Source organism: Eptatretus burgeri, chromosome 14 (genome assembly GCF_056783735.1).
Source record: "Eptatretus burgeri isolate ZD-2024b chromosome 14, Ebu_testis_v1, whole genome shotgun sequence".
NCBI lineage: Eukaryota > Metazoa > Chordata > Myxini > Myxiniformes > Myxinidae > Eptatretus > Eptatretus burgeri.
This window is the reverse complement of record NC_140974.1, coordinates 17,691,629-17,712,104: the sequence shown is the minus strand read 5'-3', so window position 1 is coordinate 17,712,104 and position 20,476 is coordinate 17,691,629. Positions and strand designations below refer to the sequence as shown.

Genomic DNA, 20,476 nt, shown 5'->3' with positions numbered 1-20,476 from the left:
TTTTGTGAAGAGCAGACGGTATCTCTGGTGGTGGTGGTGGTGGTAGTGGTAGTAGTAGTAGTAGTAGTAGTAGTAGTTGTAGTAGTAGTGGTAGTAGTAGTAGTAGTAATCAAACGGAACTACTAGTAGTTGTCGTCATAGTTGTACTGGAGAACTCTGAGATCACATGAGGTTCTTATACTTCTTGGTTCATATCGTTCAGTTGGGTTGAACGGCTTTTCCCGATATGGACAATTCTTCTCTAATCTGATCAATCATGTGATCTCTCTTGTTGTGTCTATTACGCTTATACCAGTGATGTTCTTCACTACATCTACTCTGACTTGCATTTGGCCTTCACCTTATCCTCTACCACACACTATATGTCCTCAATCATGTTTCTGGAGAACCCATCTTCTTGCAATGAGTTCAAAGTGTCATACTTTTTAGTTTGTCAAACGTTTCCAACAATCTTGCTCGATTCCCTTATCTCCCCCACATAAGGTGGACGGACGTTATGTTTTCACCTCTGTCTGTCTGTGAGGAGGATATCAAAAAGTTAGAGACAGATTTGTATGAAACTTGGTGGACAGGTCGGGTGTGTGTCAAGGAACAATTGATTCGATTTTGGTGAAATTCTGGATATAGATCCAGATATGAGAATTTTTTAAGTGATTCTTCACCATTGAGAGATTGCGCCAAAAAGTATATATAGCACGATATCTCAAAATTTTTTCCATGGGTTATGACAAAACTTGGTGGATGAGATGGATAGGTTACAAAAGCAAGGCAATGAGATTTTGATCTGATGATCCTGATGCAGATCCGCCCTATCAGTGGGAAATAAAACATAAACTGCTTCGCCTGGCGGAGGTATACGCTCTACCGAGTGTCATTCTAGTATATTTTAAAACAAGAATTATTTTTTCAGTAAACTAACATATTGTATCAATTTATATGCAGTGATGTTACGTACGGTAAATTATTTTCAACTTCTTCTGTAGGATCAAAACCTCCAGTTTAATTCCCAATTTTCATTCCTGACTTTGACCTCCAACAAATGAATTAAGTGCTTTGGGACACTCGATATACTTTCACAGTTTGACCTTTGTGCTCCAGTATCCTTCTCCAAAAGATGTTTGCTACACTGGAATTATTGCAGTTAAAAGGAATTCAGATCAAATGGGTGCACCAACAAAAGCTCTGATGGATTCCGTTTTTGGATCCTCAAAATAGGATCGATTTTGGCAACTTGTGGTACGACTACGAGTGCCACTGCGGTGATCCGATAGCCTACAGGACAATGGATTTGTTTGGTCAATGCAAAGTCCGACATCCTTGTTGTTTTAACTTGACAAACACCATTTAAAGGAAAAGAGTAGTGTTACGAGCTCTTTCACAATTGACATCGACTTTCCACTACCATGTCAAAGCCTGACAGTAACTCGCAGATTTCATTTTGTACTTTTTTTTGTACTACCATAGACACAAAGTACTTTTGAGGAAACAGGTGGTTGATGCTGTGAAGAGGGTGGGATTGCGAAGGTGGGGATAGTCAGAGGAGTAATTTTCCACCTGACCGATCCGATTTTCTGCCCACTGCCCTTTGGCACTCTCCACCAGTGACCTGTAGTCAAGGCTACGCAACAGTACCCAAAGTTTGAGAATGATGGAAAGAAAAAGCAACGAAGGAACCAGAACATACTTTAGTTGAAATAAAAATAAATAAAAATCACCAACATCCCGTTAGTCATGAACATTGTGCTTCAGCTGTTTTCAAAGCAGAGCCTCTCAAAGTGTACCAGTATTTATAGCAATTCTTAAGTGGATTTAATTTACAGAAAGGAAAGGTTGTGTTCAAACATAGTTTAAACACGCTTAGGCCTTAGTTATTTTATAACTTGGTTTACACAGTTCTTCAGCTTAAATGTTGGGTCAGAAGGTCGAAATATAAATATAAATATAATTTCAATTTTTAGAAATTATATATTTTTATGATTTTTTTGGGGGATCTTCCATGGAAAAGACAAGGGTAGGTGAGGGGGGGGAGGGGAAATAAATATAAATCCCGGACCAGGAGGATCTAAGAAAACATTGAAGATGGAAGACCATTCAAATGCAGGATGCCCATGTTCATTCAAATGCAGGATGCCCTGTATCATCTGATGTGAAAAACAATAAAGAAGGATTAAAACTTGTTTTTACAATATAGTCTGGCATGTTTTTCTTATAGAAACCTGTTGGATCATCAAACAAATGGAAACAATGCTGAGAAAATTACTGTCCAAGTCATAGATGTGTGCATGCACACGAGTGCATAGTGCTGGACATGATTAAAAAAAGGTGTCCACTCGGAGTCAACACGATCAAAACGCTCAATCAGAGCCATATCCAGCTCTTACTTTTCAGCGAGCATCTGATCGTACCATCTCCCCATCCCCATGAGTACATCAAAGGCTGATTTCTGGTCCGTTGAAGGATGAATATCAGCATTGAGCAGGGAAACTTTGATGTACTTGGCACCGAAATCTTTCAATACGAACAGCGGTGTACAACTTTCGACGGAAACAAAATCGGCACGATTGAGAGTAGCCTACGAATCATCCGTGCTGCTGCACTGAATTGATGCAATCGTTCAACCAGAATATTCGTCGTCAAGATGTTGCGTGATTAAATCACCAAAACAGTCACTCAAATTTATACCGCTGACGTACTTCTAAATCACATATATATATAAAAAAAATGACCGTTTTTACAGCCATTTTACCCTGCTGTGCAGGGGTTTGGCTTTTTCTTGAGGCAATGTTTTATGGCCGGATGCCCTTCCTGACGCCAACCCTGGTCGCCTCTTACGACACACAGGAATATGGTACACCTATTCTAACCAGGGCATACACCGGGACCAGTACACTGGCACTCATTTCGCCAACCTCGGAAGGATGACAGGCTGAGTCAACCCCCTGGTGTTAATTCAGCAGCCAACGGGGCTTGAACTCAGGACCCTGGGATCCCAAGCCACCACCCTAACCACTAAGCCAACACCAGGCTCCTAAATCACATATATATGATTTCTATATATATATATATATATATATATATATATATATATATATATATATATATATATATATATATATATATATATATATATATATATATATATATATATATATATATATATATATATATATATATATATATATATATATATATATATATATATATATATATATATATATATATATATATATATATATATATATATATATATATATATATATATATATATATATATATATATATATATATATATATATATATATATATATATATATATATATATATATATATATATATATATATATATATGATTTCTATATATATATATATATATGATTTCTATATATATATATATATATATGATTTCTATATATATATATATATATATATATATATATATATATATATATATATATATATATATATACATACAAATATACATATATGTATATATATATATATATATATATATATATATATATATATATATATATATATATATACATATATACACACATATATACATATATATACATATATATATATATATATATATATATATATATATATATATATATATATATATATACATACATACACACTAGAGGCCTGGTGCTGGCTCAGTGGTTAGGGTGGCAGATTGGGATCCAAGGGTCCTGAGTTCAAGCCTCTTTGCCCGCTGAATTACTTCACCAGGGGGTTGACAGCCTGCCATTAATTCCGAGGTCGGCATAATGAGTACCAGCTTGCTGGGGATGATCGAGTCATTCGAGTATCCTGCATCGGAGTGGAAACACGTCCAGGATTGTGCCCAATGGTCAAGGAAACTGCTTCGGCAGCACCGACGCTCTGTACAGAGTATGCTTCCCATGGATGGATATATATATATATATATATATATATATATATATATATATATATATATATATATATATATATATATATATATATATATATATATATATATATGTGTGTGTGTACAGTGGGGAGAACAAGTATTTGATACACTGCCGATTTTGCAGGTTTTCCCACTTACAAAGCACGTAGAGGTCTGTATTTTTTTTTTTTTATCAAAGGTACACTTCCACTGTGAAAGACGGAATCTAAAACAAAAATCCTGAAAATCACATTGTATGATTTTAAAATAATTAATTTTCATTTTATTGCATGAAATAAGTATTTGATACATCAGAAAAACAGAACTTAATATTTGGTACAGAAACCTTTGTTTGCAATTACAGAGATCAGACATTTCCTGGAGTTCTTAACCAGGTTTGCACAGACTGCAGCAGGGATTTTGGCCCACTCCTCCATACAGATCTTCTCCAGATCCTTCAGGTTTCGGGGCTGTCACTGGGCAACACAGACTTTCAGCTCCCTCCAAAGATTTTCTATTGGGTTCAGGTCTGGAGACTGGCGAGGCCACTCCAGGACCTTGAGATGTTTCTTACGGAGCCACTCCTTAGTTGCCCAGGCTGTGTGTTTCGGGTCGTTGTCATGCTGGAAGACCCAGCCACGCACCATCTTCAATGCTCTTGTTGAGGGAAGGAGGTTGTTGGCCAAGATCTCACGATACATGGCCCCATCCATCCTCCCCTCAATACGGTGCAGTCGTCCTGTCCCCTTTGCAGAAAAGCATGCCCAAAGAATGATGTTTCCACCTCCATGCTTCGCATTTGGGATGGTGTTCTTGGGGTTGTACTCATCCTTCTTCTTCCTCCAAACACGGCGAGTGGAGTTTAAACCAAAAAACTCTATTTTGATCTCATCAGACCACATGACCTTCTCCCATTCCTCCTCTGGATCATCCAGATGGTCATTGGCAAACTTCAGACGGGCCTGGGCATGCGCTGGCTTGAGCAGAGGGACCTTGCGTGAGCTGCAGGATTTTAATCCATGACGGCGTAGTGTGTTACTTATGGTTTTCTTTGATACTGTGGTCCCAGCTCTCTTCAGGTCATTGACAAGGTCCTGCCGTATAGTTCTGGGCTGATCCCTCACCTTTCTCATGATCATTGAGGCTCCACGAGGTGAGATCTTGCATGGAGCCCCAGACCGAGGGAGATTGACTGTTATCTTGAACTTCTTCCATTTTCTAATAATTACGCCAACAGTTGTTGCGTTCTCACCAAGCTGCTTGCCGATTGTCCTGAAGCCCATCCCAGCCTTGTGCAAGTCTATAATTTTGTCCCTGATGTCCTTAGACAGCTCTCTGGTCTTGCCCATTGTGGAGAGGTTGGAGTCTGATTGATTGAGTGTGGACAGCTGTCTTTTATGCAGATAACGAGTTCAAACAGGTGCAGTTAGTACAGGTAATGAGTGGAGAATGGGAGGGCTTCTGAAAGACAAAACTAACAGGTCTGTGAGAGCCGGAATTCTTACTGGTTGGTGTGTGATCAAATACTTATTTCATGCAATAAAATGAAAATTAATTATTTAAAAATCATACAATGTGATTTTCAGGATTTTTGTTTTAGATTCCATCTTTCACAGTTGAAGTGTACTTATGATAAAAATTATAGACCTCTACGTGCTTTGTAAGTGGGAAAACCCGCAAAATCGGCAGTGTATCAAATTCTTGTTCTCCCCACTGTATATACACACACATATATGTGTTGCACATATTCCACACTTGGTGGCTTTATGGTAAGAGCATTTTCTCTGAGTCTCGGAGGTTGTTGATGCAAACCCAGGCAAAGTTACATCAGAATCTTTTTCAAATTGTACATGCTGTTTCCTTGCTTGACGCATTTGAAATGATAGACCACAGACAAAACAATGCTGAGAAAGCAATGGCAAACCACCTGATATAATGAACGCATGCACGCACGCACACACACACACACACACACACACACACACACACACACACACACACATATCCCAACAACAACACAGGAACTAGACAATGAAGCATCATACAAATACCTGAGAGTAGAAGAGTGCCACCAATTATGTCATTAAAAAATGTGCAAAACAATTAATTCCCAAACAATACCTGCATCGAGCAAAGCTGATCCTGAAAACATACCTTTCTCCAAGGAACAAAATAAAAGCCATTAACCAACTCGCAATACCTGTATTCCAGTGCAGCTATGGAATAATAAACTGGCCACAATCAGAAATCAAGAAACTCGGGATCAATACAAGGAAACTCCTCACCATCTACAAAATGTTCTCCAAAAACCAGTACATCCTGAGGATGTACCTGTCAAGATAAGGAGGTAGTGGCCTCATGGAGCTCAACCAAGTGCACAGAATGACATCTGCTGGATACATGAAAAGTGTGAAACACCACCGAATCCATTTTTTTTGGCTCTATCTCTCAATGTTGTAAAATCACTTTGAAAAATTTTTTTTTTTAATTATGGTATCCAGATCAGGATTCGATCGTCACCAAAATCAATCGATTAGTCCTTGTTATACACCCAACCTGAACAGAAAGTTTTGGCCAAATGATCCTTAAGTTTTTGAGATATCGTGCTCTACTGTCAAACCCTGCCATTCATAGATTCGCTATGTGCAGACCTCGTGTATTAGGAGTTTATAAAATTTGAGCTTCTTCGACATTTGTGACTCGGTGCTTCATGTATTCGTAGTTTTTTGGGGTTTTTTTTTTTTTTGCGTTTTCTTAGTTTTTCGTGGACGTATTCACTGTTTTTTTACAGTGATTTTTGATTTTTGATTTTACCCCATGAATCACGAACCACCGCGAAGTTTCCCACCTTTTTTCCATTGAACTCATGCCCCGATATTTGTGGATTCAACATTCACGCCATTTTTCAGGAACATATCCCCCGTGAATATTGGTGTGGGACAGTATATCATTTTTAGCCCTATCACTCAATTGGTGACGAATTACTTAAAATTCTCGGTTCCGGATTTGAATCTTCACCAAAATCGAAACAATTCGTTGTGGTCATACACCCAACCTGTCCACCAAGTTTCATCCGAATACGTCCAAACTTTTTGAGATATCGTGCTACATATCGTTTTTGGTCCCATCTTTCAATGGTGAAGAATCACTAAAAGATTTTGAGTGTCCACACCCGGATCTTCACCAAAATCTAATAATTTCGGCATTTCCGCACACTGAACCTCTCCACCACATTTTGACAACTTTTTGAGATATCCTGTTCACAGACAAACAAACAGACAAACAGACAGGGGTGAAAACATAACCTCCGCCAATTTTCAGTGGCAGAGGTAATTATCATTTACCGAACCTACTGTGAAATGTAAGATGCTGTGAGAAGTGTCATGATGGAGAGAAGGCATGGTGACTTGCAAACTTTCGTGTCGAGTGCGTTTATTACTCACCGTGCAGTGATAAATCAGAAGATGCTGCGTCCACTCTGACCCATTGGCTCCAACTTACGGCCTCCTGTGCCACATTTAACAGGGAGAAACAAAATGGAGAGGTAAATGAACCGTTGTGAATGTAATGAGCCAGTGCCTGCTAAACGCAAGAGGGTTTCTGTAAAGTAAAATTCTCCAAGTTGCCCATCCTCGCTCTGCCTGCTGTTAAATCGATTCATAATTCAAACATTCCTGAGAAAATCCAACCTCATAATAATTTATTTCAGGAGAACTTGTGGTATGTTCCCATCTTTTATGTGCGAATACTAAACAAATGGGGTGGCTCAACAAAGGTTCGAGAGTTTTGCCAATTGTTTATTTTTTTCATGCAGTGAATAAGGCTCATGGAAGAACTGACACACACACACACACACACACACACACACACACACACACACACACACACACACACACACACACACACACACACACACACACACACACACACACACACACACACACACACACACACACACACACACACACACACCTTGACTTCAGACAAACTGAGCTGTTGACCTTGTGGGAAGTAACCAGCCAGAACGCTCTGGATGCTTTCAGCATTTTCAGTCAGAAATCTCCTCTCCTCCCCCATGAGATGTTAACCCACTGAGATTGTCTGTGCTCTATCTTCTAAATGCTGAGTGTCGATCAAGGAAGGAGCATCCACCTTTATGAAAGTTTTTGATAAGAATCGGACAGGGTTGGAATCGAGTTGCCGCCCTCCCAGATTCAGAGTGAATGTTCAAACCACAACGTCATCCAGTCTGATTTAAACCACACATACAAAATACTGTACAGTGTTGCAAGGATCCAGTTGAGTCCAGGACATTGAGGCCAGATCTGACTTTCAAGGTCTCAAGTTTGAGTGTGTGGACCATGTATGAGAGTTCAGTTACATTCAACTACCCTGGCGATGAAACTTCACGTGCATTTGAAAATCAGAGAACTGAAGAAGGAAGGAAAAGATGTGCAAAACCCCCCCCAAAAAACATGCTGCGTTTCATTTTTCCAACAAGAACCAATTGCATGGCAGATTACAATGGAAATTGAACGTGCATACATAATGCTTAACACAGGTAACAAGTTTGTAATATAGAAGATAATTGATGTTGAACATACACCAACTCTGCATTTCTGATGCTCATTGCGTTTTGGAGAAGGGAACAGCGCTAATTACCCACAATCATCAAATGATTGCAATTGACACATAGTTACATGAGAGCAACCAAATGCTCTTGTAGATTCTTTCTCTTGAAAACCATCTAACCCGTTAAGACAGGGAAAGGCATGACCACAGACCTGCAAAATGCAGGCCTTGCCATATTTCATGTTTATTCGTTGTTGTTTTTTTTCAGGTCTTCAGTATATTTTGCACTTGGCAAGTCATATTTTGTTTTCCTTGCACTTGGATTATCATAATGGCCACCTATGGCCACCTGTATTCATTTGTACCACCAATCCCTTTTTGCTTATCCCTGTAGTCCATGTGGCAATGAATGGTGAGAACATCATCGCTCTACCAGGCTAATTAGCACACTGAACAAAAGTTCAATTAACATGCTGTAAGTATGCAAAACAACTTAAGCCATGTGAGCAGATTACCCTGATGGTGCAAGAGGATGTAAAAAACACTTTTTGCCAGATGCTCAATGTCCTGTTCATTCTGTACGCTTATAAATTGAACTCAGCATGAACACTACAATGTGGTTAAAATTTTTTTTGATGTATAATGGCTACCAACACAAATGAACAATTAAAACATATTTTGAAATTATAAAACACAAAACAATTAAGAAAAAAAAAACCCTCAAAAAATAAGGCTGGAGAGAAGTTGAGATGGATGCCTTCAAAAGGAAAGTATTTACAATTTTAGAGATTCAGCAAGGGAGAATGGCTTTATTGTGTACCTGGGTGGAACAGTAACAGGGATGGTCGTTCAGATGCAGATGTGCGGAGGAGGACACAAGCGGATGTGAATCCATGGAAGAAAGTGGAGGGACTCATGGCGGACAAGAAGATACCTATACGGTCCGGCGATGGTAGGGTTGAAGAGCAGCAACAGAGGATGCAGGTTTGTGAGAACAGCTGGATCAAGAGGATTGTGGGAGTTTAAGCGGGCAGAGGAGGAGGATTGATGAACTGATGAGGAAGATTGGTGAACTGACGAGTTTGATGGGATGATGAGTTAAGAGCCAGTTGAACTTGGCTAGGCACTTGTTGTGGACAGAGAAAGGTTAGCTACCAAGGAGAGCAGATGCATGGAAATAGCAAGGCAGGAGGAGTAGGGGTCGACTGTGGTTAAGATGGAAAGACTGTGTGAAGAGGGGATGTCAGAAAGGTGGAGGTGGAAGGAGAGTGGTGAGAAATAGTTGGTGATGAAGGATGTTGGAGCAGTATTGTGAACATGGAGCAGTATTGTGAACATGGCACAGCAGCACGATAGTGCTAATCAGCCTCACCCTGTATAAAGGGAATTTGAGAGAGAACACATGTCACACTCACTGCGTGCAGCATTACAAAGCAAAACTCAAGCAACGCGAAATGCAATTACCATTTAAACATCAGGGGGTGCCCTATTGGCAATTTCAAATGCCCTCAAGGTTTTCGGTGAACTAATCAAATCTCTCTGGTGGATCCTCAACACAGAAATGCATCCAATTTGAATTCAAACCTTCCCCAAAAAACCATAGCTGAGCAAAATCCAAAATAGCAATTACCCAATGTCTTATTGGAAAACCAACTTTGTTCTGGAATTTTTTTTTTTTTTTTTTACTTCCTATTGTGCCAGATGCATGCCGAAATAGTATGCGGGTGAAATAGCACGTTGAGATCTCTAAGGAGTGTAAACTTAGCAGTTTATTTCTGCAATTTTCCTGCAGTCCCATTGTTATCTTCACCACCATCACCCTTTCCCACCCCCGGGTGAGAGTAGAGGATGCTCAAAAACCCACAGTGGTGTGACGCTATGTGACGCGTCCGCCGGCTGTGCACAGTTCCATGGAAATGCAGCAATCTCTCTTGCTGACATTTGCAATTTAATAACTGCTTTAGTGCCATGGTCCAGGATACCACGAGTAGATTTCGGCCATAATGAAGATAAACCGTGTGTCTTCCGGTGCTGATGGCTCAAGCGTCACGTCGTGCCAAAAACAGATTACGGAGAACGTTTCTCGTTCAGTGGTTGTCACACCGGGAGCCTGCATCGAGTATGACCTGACCTGGTGGAAAACGTAATGACCTGGCTGAGAATGCAAACACTGAAATGGAACCGGTGTTCAAAACCTGAAAAAACATCAAAAAGCACCAAAGGTTATGTATAGATTGTTATCTTTTGGCTGCACTCCTCCTTTTGCCTTTACTTCTGCAACTTTCATTCCACGAGCTATCGAGCTGCAGGAACATCCTTTTCATGAAAATTCTCTTTGATAACTGCTGCCTGGAAATTCTTTTGGTTTGGGCGTTTTGGTGTGTGCCCATTTTGAGGACACAGTTGAAGAACTCTGGAAACCAGATTTAATTGCTATGTGCGAGTATTTACAGTATTAATTAGATTATGAACTGCTGTCCGTGTCTGGCATGAAATAATGTGTGCAAGTTCTCCCATCATCGTTAGACTGTAAGTGTTTATAATGTATGATTATGATGATGATTATGATATATATGTACTGTATATATACATGCTCGCAAATAGAAACGTCGCTTCACTGAAGGAAATATTAAATGGGTGGAGAAAGAGGGGTAAGGAGGATAAAGGAGGAAGGCAGGGGAGGGAGAAAAGGAGGTGGGGTGTCAAAGGAGGGAGGAACTAGAGAGAGAGGAGGGAGGGGAGTGGAGGAAAAGGAGGGAGGTAAGAGAGGAAGGGAGAGGGGAGAGAGGAGGGAGGGAAGGGTCTGGGGTGAGAAGAGGTGGAGGAGAGGTGGAGGAGAGGTAGAGAGGAGGGAGAGGGAGGGGAGGAAGAGGAGGAGAGAGGAGGGACGGGGGAGAATAGGAGGATGGGGAGGGAGGGGAGGAAGAGAGAGGAGGGAGGGAAGGGAAGGGAGGGAAGGGAAAGGAGGAAGGGGAGAGAGAGGAGAGAGGAGGAAGGGGGAGGGAAGGGAGTGAGAGGAGAAAGGAGAGCATGGAGAGAGAGGAGGAAGGAGGGGGAAGCGGGGGAGAGTGGAGGAAGCGGGAGAGGCGGGAGCGAGAGAGGAGGGAGCGAGAGAGGAGGAAGCGAGAGAGGAGGAAGCGAGAGAGGAGGGAGTGGAGTGAAAGAGGATGGTGGGGAGGAGAGAGTGAGAGGGAAGGGAGAGGAGAAAGAGGGGAGGGAGAGTGGAGGGGGAAGGGAGAGATGAGTGAGGAGAGAGGAGGGGTGAGGGAGTACGGAAAAGTGAGGGGTGGGGCCGCTCAGAAGAGAGGGTGGGTTGACTGACGCCACATCAAATGTCGCTATACACTCTGGGAGGGGGAGTGAGAGTGAGCAGGATGGGGGCAGAAAGATGGAGGGGAAATGGGAAGAGAGTGAAGAGGGAGCAAGGAGGGGCGGGGGAGCAAGGAGGGGCGGGGTAGCAAGGAAGGGGAGCAAGGAAGGGGGAAGGAAGGATGAGAGCAACGAAGAGAGGGAGAGAGAGGAGATGGGGAGGGAGGGAGAGCAACGCCTCACCACATGTCAGTAAACTCTCTAGGAGAAAGGGGTGTGAGAATGGGGGTGGGAGCAAGAGAGAGGAGCGAGATAGAGAAGAGGGAGAGAGAGGATGGAGGAGGAACGAGGTGGGGTGGGAGAACAAGGAGCAGCGAGGAGTGGTGGGGCTAGGAAAAGGGAGAGGAATGAGGGAGAATGAGGAAGTGGAGGGGAGGGGGAGTCAAACATAATATTATGTTATGCTTTATCAACAAAGAGACACAAACACAGCCATTTATGAGTGCAGATACAAATAAATGTCAATGTGTGTATGTGTGTGTGTGTGTGTGTGTGTGTGTGTGTGTGTGTGTGTGTTTGTGATTTGTGTGTGTGATTGTGTGTGTGTGTGTGTGTGTGTGTGTGTGTGTGTGTGTGTGTGTGTGCGTGTGTGTGTGTGTGTGTGTGCGTGTGTGTCTCCTCCATAACTCCAAAACCATGAAACCTAGCAGCCTGAAACTTTGCATGCATACAATGAAAACTCCAAGGAAATGCAAGAGTGAAAATTGGGTGTTTAGGTTCAATGAAACACATTTTGGAGATAATTAATGTCCTTATTTAATTATATCCTTCAACTGGGCGTAGTGGCGTGCGCCTGTAATCCGGATACTCGGAGGCTTGGGATGGAGGATCGCTTGAGGACGGGGGCTCTGTGCTGGGCCGCGCTATGAGAGGGTGTAGGGCAGCCCGGAATCATGGCGAAACCCAATCCTTATCCCTGTGTCGTAAGAGGCGACCAGGGTTGCGTCAGGAAGGGCATCCGGCGTAAAACCTATGCCAAATCAGTATGCGGATCATAATGGATGATCCGCTGTGGCGACCCCCTAACGGGAGCAGCCGAAAGACGAACAACAACAACATTTAATTATATCCTTCATCAGCTGATCCTCCGTCACCGCCCTCCATCGGGTCTTAAGGCATGTCCCAGGTAACCTCGCTGGGGTCTGAAGCCACCATGTTTTTTGGCCCGCTCAACCATGCCTCGACTTGGAACAGGCCGCAACGATTTCTTAACGATAAAGTTTTTTTCACTTTCCTCACTTGTATTATCAAATGCCTGTTCATCCTTGCTACGAATCATTGTGTACATAATTTTTTAAAGTACTATTGTTTTCAAATTAGGAGCTTGGATCGATTTCATGAAATATATGATACAATTTTCCACGATCTACTCTCACAGACCAATTAAAGTATACCATCGAAGTTGTATTTCGGTTTTGAGCATCGGATACCATCCGGACTAAATCAGTGTCGAAATCTGTTGTGAAATCTGTTAATTTAAAGAAATAGAGTTTTATAACTCAGCCTAAATACCTATTTACTTGAAGCAAGCAAGGCTATGGTTCCCCCTCCACCATATATACACAAGAAAATGTAAAATTTCCAAAGCATTAAACTGATCTTTTTCTTCTGTTTTGAGAATTATATTGAGTGAACAAAATATTTAAGAAAATGACAAAATTAACCAGATTAATTGAGCTGTATGATTTAATGCCTTCACTACTCGACATCGCACCCTGTCCCACAGAGGGACGGCCTATCCATAGCATCTGCCAGGTCTGTGTCTATATTTTCGGAGGTTTCGTGAGGTGCTCTACAGGGAATCAAAGCAAATCTGGTTTAAAAAAATATTTAAACATGTTTTTTTCTAAAAAAAAAAAAAAAAGTCATAACATATGTGTGGACCTCAAACCGATGTACCACGTGACACATGCACAGATGGGCAGGCAAAATGACGGATTTTCTGCAATGGTTATTTCAGGGAAACAGATTGATGGAGCTATGCAATTTAATGCATTCACTGTGTGCCCTGTCACCCAGGACTGCCTATCCATAGTGTCTGCCAGAAGGTCTGTTATCAGTCCCTCTGCCTAGCGATCCGGTTGATCCATGTCTGGGCTCCGCCCCCAGCGAGTGACTATTTAGGCGAAGCGTTCCAGACAGAGAGATCTTCTTTGGCTTGTTCGGCAGTACGTGGCAAAAGGTGCTCCAAAGCTTATGGGTTGGAGCAGGTGGAATGGAGTTTGTGGAATGGAGCACTGGGCAAGTGAGTGATCCAGGCATGATTCCAAGCACATTAATAAGGGCCAAGCCGACAAGACATTTCCATGCACAGATAACACAGGTCTGCAAAATGGAACTTTAAATAAATTGTTTAGATAATTTTATGTTACTTTATATATTTTTGGGGTGCTAATTCGAAATATCAAAACAGTTTTTCTCCATCACGTAAGGTTTTCTTACAAATTGATGATGAAATATACAAGAATTTTAGGTAAATTCCCATATGGTAAGACAAAATGAAACTAATAAAAATTCATTTGGTTCTCTATTCAGCAAAGAGAAATGGCACAAATGCAATTAAAAAGTAAGACAATAGATTCTTTACAAGTGCTCCAATCATTTTTAAGGATCAGCACCTCAAAATCTCTTCTTTCTCACTTGAAAACTACACCTGGAACTTTTTCGTTTGTGAGCATTTGGTGGACTTTCACGATGCAACATCCAGCAGTCGTCGGCTATCATACTGACATTCCATCTTCCCTGATATCTTCTTTCCATCTCCTTCATATCTTGATGAAACCTTTCCCCTTGGTCTTCACTCACATCCCCTAGATTTTCCAGAAAATAATCCAAATGGGCATGTGGGAAATGAACTTTAAGGCTCATTTTACATCCTAAGGCCCCAAACTTTTCTAGCATTCTTCCCACGATGTCTTTTGTAGTTTGGATCCTTGTAATTACCCAAGAAGTTCTTCATCACATCTTTCAAACTAATCCATGCATCTTTTTCAGGATCACGAAGAGAGTTTTCAAAATTTTCATCCTTGACGAGTTTTCTTATATCTGGTCCAACAAATACATCCTCTTTAACCATGGCATCTGATAGAGCAGGAAACTTAGGCCAAGGTCACATTTGCCACGGCGGCCGTGGGGTCTCCAAAATCTGCGGCCAGTAGCAATTATACGGCGGCCGCAGTATTTCCGCGGTCACACAATGTAGCAGTCACATATGTTTTTATTTTCCAGGTAGCCGCACGGCGTATTTAGAAATTGTGGAGACCGAAAACGTGGGGGTGCAGTACGGTCTTTGATTTGATGTCTCACGGTGACCTTAGGGCGTCGCTGCAGCGGCCATAGAATTTTGAAGGCAGACGCAAGGTGCCCGCAAGGCGACCGCAGGGGGGGCCCTAAGGCGAACGTGCGGCCAGACGGATGGTAACGAGTGGGTATATATACCAGTTCTTTATTTTACTGAAATAAAAATATACCAGTATATATATATATATATATATATATATATATATATATATATATATATATATATATATATATATATATATATATATATATATATATATATATATATATAACTGAATATACTATAACAATAATATACCGTGGTGCCCCAAGAATCCGAACGCCCCATTGTTTGAACAAATTGGAATCCGAATAATTTTTTCGAGAAAATTTTGCCCTAAAAACCCAAAACATTTTAAAAAACCGAACACAACGTGGCGTTCATGTTTATTCACGTGTCTCCCCCACCTATTCGAGCCGCATCTTCGCGCTTTGTTCATTCAGTTCGTCTGTGGAAGTCCTCGTGAAAGCATCTCTCGTGTGTCGATCGATACTTTCGGCCTCAGTCACATTTGCTCTACGGCGAGGATACGACGGCCGTACGCCCTCTGAATTGACAGAAATGTGCGGCGGCCGCAGAGAAACTGAGGTGGCCTCAGGGTGGCCCTACGCCGTTTGGCTATATTTTACAGGCCGTAAGGTCGCTGTGGAATTATAACGCGGAGTTATAACTTTTTTCATTTCTACGTTCGCTGTAGAAATTTGACAAGCCGAAACAAAAGAACTGGTAAAAATAAATAAATTAACCCATTCGTTACCGTCCGTCTGGCCGCACGTTCGGCTTAGAGTCCCCCTGCGGTCGCCTTGCGGGCACCTTGCGTCTTCCTTCAAAATTCGATGGCCGCCACAGGAACGCCCAAAGGTCACCGTGCGACATCAAATCAAAGACCATACGGCACACCCACGTTTTCAGTCTCCACAATTTCTAAATACGCCGTGCGGCTACCCGAAAAATAACAAGGACAATGTGTCCAAGAGCAGCGTCCAAAACCTAAAGGTTTTGTCGGCTAAAAAAAAAAAAACCAACAACTTCCGATATTTCGTCACGTGCCTTCATGAAGCAAATAGCGAAATCCGTCTTAATGTATTTACGTATTTACGATATATATATAAAATGTATTTACGAAATTACAATATGATAAATGGAATAATCTTTAAATAGTAACGTCAACTTTTCGAAACTTTAAAGCAAATGTCCGAATATATTTAAAAGTTCATGATAGACGCTCTCAAAAGGCACCGTCGATGTGGGGATGTGTACTTGTGCTCAGTATTTAAGGAGAACCGGATCTTGTATATACAAGAGCCGAGTTCAATAGGTTAAGGTTTTGTCTTCACAAGAAGAAGAAGAAGAAGAAGAAGAAGAAGAAGAAGAAGAAGAAGAAGAACGCCGAGCTCTCTATGAGCAGCGTTCGCAACGCGAGACGCTGCTAAAAACACATGTGACTGCTACATTGTGTGACCGTGGAAATACTGCGGCCGCTTTATAATTGCTAGTGCCCGTACATTTTGTAGACCCTCCGGCCGCCGAGCCAAATGTGACTTAGGCCTCACCTCGTGCTTTCACCTTCATTTGTGATGTTTTTTTTTTTTTTAATCATCTTGTGTTTTAATTAATAACAAAAAAAGCAATCCGATCACGTGGTGTGACGGACTGTCGGGCAAGGATTGAATTTCACAGCAAAACCAGTTGTAATTTGGAATATCCATGATTACGTCAACCCGATGTGTTTGATGAAAGTGATTGTGGTTCTGCGGGCATCATGTTTGATGAGCTGCCCTGGGGGCAGCACTCTCGCAGGCCGGAGCACGAGCGATCGGAACCCAGGCCGGAGCTCGAACCTGTGTGGACCTTTGGATTGGTGATTGTACCAGTTTACATACAATACACCGCCACCGAAGGTCATTTACTCATCTTATTTTATCTTAAACATGGGGAATTTCAGTTTAAAGTGTCTTGAAAGTGGGTTTTCATTGGGTCCACGAACGGATTAATTCACTCCATTATTTCTTATTGGGAAAATATTTTTGGAATCCGAACTTTTTGCAATCCGAACAGCCTCCTGGAACTAATTAAATTGGGATTCTGGGGGCACCACGGTATAGGGAAACACCTATACTCCGATCTCTAGCGGTAGCGCATGGTGGACGCACGGTCGACGCAGACTGCCATGGAGGCCGTACGTAGGTGCACGGCAGGCGTAGGGGAACCGTGCGTCGACCCTGCGTTGCCCGCAGGTAGTCACACAGACCGCAAGGCCACCGTATGGCGACCGTGGAAATAGTGCGGCCGCCGTAATTTTTTGGGGGTTGGGAAAATTCATTTTTCATTGAGAAGAGCTTACGACAGCTGCACGAATAACGCAAGCCCACCGTACGCCCGACGTTCGGTCGACGTGGAACACATCTACGTCATAGCTTGGCTTGTCGAATTGCTACGGCGAACGTAGAAATGAAAAAAAAATTATAACTCCGCGCTATAATTCCTCGGCAACCCTACGGCCTGTAAAATATAGCCAAATGGCATAGGGCCTCCCTGAGGCCACCTCAGTTTCTCTGCGGCCGCCGCACGTTTCAATCAATTCAGAGGGCGTACGGCTGCCGTATCCTTGCCGTAGAGCAAATGTGACCTAGGCCTTACTATGCAAATACTTGAAGCCTTCTGCATCCTGTGACAAAGCTTTTACAAATTGCTTCATCAGGCCAAGTTGTATATGTCGAGGAGGCAAAAAAACCCTTTTCGGATTCACCAAGTTTTCTTGAAGGATGTTCTTTGTCCCTGGTGTAAGCGTATCCCGACTTGGCCATTGTTTTTGAGAGCAATGGAGGTCCCTGGCTCTACTATCCCACTACAGAAGAAACAAGGAAACTTTGTGTAGCCTGACTGTTGTTCAAGTAACATGCAAATTATCATCAAGTCACCGCAAATCATCCAGTTGTGATCTTTGTATTAAATCATGTTTCGAGTAACACCAAATTTCCATGTGTCTCCTTCATGATCACTGAGTGTCCAACAGGGATGGAAACATATTTATTACCATTATGCAAAAGAACTGCTTTAAGACTTCTCTTTGAAGAGTCAATAAAGAGTGTCCATTCATCAGGGCTGAAACTTATGCCAAACGTTTCGATTAGTCCTGATGGATCTGTACAACAAACCAAATCATTTTCTTGAGCAAAATACGGAACAAACACTTTTTCTCGGTTATGATACCAGGAGCTAAAAGACTCTTGGATTTAAGTCTGGAGCCTAAAAGCTCTGCTGACACCTTTGCAAGTCCAAAGTCCCTCACTAGATCATTTAATTCACACTGGTTGAATAGTTGAGGTTCTTCACTTTTATCACTATTGAAATCTACATCATCATTGCTATTGCTGCTTTCTGACTCAGAACTTAAGTGTACGTCTTCAAGGTTTCCTGGTGGTGATGGGACTGCAACATCTGGTCCATGGGCAACAGGTTGCAATGCAGATGGGAGATTTGGATAAACAATGTTTTTCACACTCTTTGAATTGTGTCCTTGTACCTTACATGAGCAAAAGTAGCAGTCATCACTGTGATTTTTAGGCTTTCTCCATATCAATGGAACCCCAAAACGAAAACACTTCTTTGTAAATTTTGTCCATTGTCTTAGTTCTTCAACACAAATTGAGCAAACCTTATGAGGAGCCCATGTCTTATCTTGGTCTCCTAATTTCACACCAAAGTAGGCATAGTAAGATTTTTTAAACAAAGTAAGTAATGTATCTCTGACATTTCTTAGTCATAAACTCACCACAAATGTAACAAAATTTGTCCGGGCTGGTTGCACATCCTCAAGAAGCCATGATTGTTTCCAATCATGTACAGATCAGTAAAGAAAAAGTAATGGGATTAGAGAAAGGGGATATTACATTCGGATAAAATAGTAAAATACAATAATCAAACTCTGGCACACTGGTAAAACGCAATGATCGATTTTGTGAAGAAACTATACGTGATAGGATAATTTCTTTGTCATTTTTGAAATCAGCAGGTAAAAATGATCAAATTCACCCAATAAATATGAAACAATTTTCTGGTCGCAGACCTGTGTAATCTTACACATGGTAAACTGTCTTCTCACACCTTCTGTCCCCCTTTTTCATCTCATCCACTGTGGACGCACAAGAGCAATCGGCGAGGGCAAGTCACAACAAACCATTCTTTTCAGAGTGATGACACAGACATGCACCTCTTTCCAGTTTCTTCCTTGCACCTCTCCAGCACCATCACTCACACCTCCTCAAATACGCACCATAGATATCATCAGTATTCCTCAGCATTTAGCCAGTGCGGGTTCATCAACCATGCTTGGTGAGCAAAGAGGTCGAAACCACCTCCTCTTTTTCTTAGCTTTCTCCCTCAAATACCCTTCATCTGAATGACCCTGATGGTGCCATTTTTTATTAGCATAAGTAAGATTGTTGAAGTATTAGTATCAGGTGAGCTCTGTACTGTCTCTTTTGCTTTCCTGTATAACTATGTCTTTTGCCCCACCTGACCAATCTTGCACGTCCCGGCTGTATGAATGTTCCCCGTAAATAAACCCCTTGAATTCACTGTGCCACATACCTTTAATTGCGCTTTCTTTCAATAAATGTTCTTTATTGTTGCAATTCAGCCAGCTCGTAGTGCCTTTTCCTCCATTGATCCAGCATAGTCTGCATGCTTGTGAGCCGGGAAGTTTTACCCCACCAATTGGCTCTGCACATTAGCCGGTGCATACTTGGCAGCTCCACTCAGCAGCACCTGATTAAGCAAAGATAAGGCAAGTATGCATTGAGGGCATGAGACCTCTTGATCCTGCCAATCCAACACATGAAGTAGTGAGAACCCTGCCAGGATTGGTGGTACCAATCGGTGTTCGTGGTTGACTCGCAACCTGCTGAGCTGCAGAGTTATCATTGGCTGGTGGCCGCAGGACCGGGCATTTGAGAGTAACCTGAGCACTTCCCCTCAGGGCGAACATAAAACCCCAGGCCACAATAATATGTATATGTCACATATAATATGTATAATATCTCGTATAATATGTGAGTATATAATATGTCTCGTATAATCTTTACAACAATTCACGGACCAGTGTTTGTTTGTTTGTCATGCCACTCCTCCGAGAGTTGTGTGCCAATTACATCCAGACTTGCTACATCAGATGAGCATGACCCCAATTAATGTATATGAGTGTTTTTATCTTTGCCGGTGGTCTTGGGGGGGATGCAAATTCTCGATGTAAATGTGTATCATGTAGTACTGCCTCC

General features: G+C 41.8%; 1 long non-coding RNA gene across 1 annotated transcript; it reads right to left on the bottom strand.

The window, feature by feature from the left end:
• Nucleotides 1-7,302: 7,302 nt before the first annotated feature.
• LOC147012723 (uncharacterized) lies at nucleotides 7,303-19,902 on the bottom strand. The gene is made up of 3 exons (XR_015051419.1): nucleotides 19,791-19,902; nucleotides 9,309-9,861; nucleotides 7,303-7,423 (listed from the first exon to the last, which is right to left on the bottom strand). It is a non-coding gene; the product is annotated as an uncharacterized LOC147012723 (long non-coding RNA).
• Between the last annotated feature and the right edge of the window lie 574 nt (nucleotides 19,903-20,476).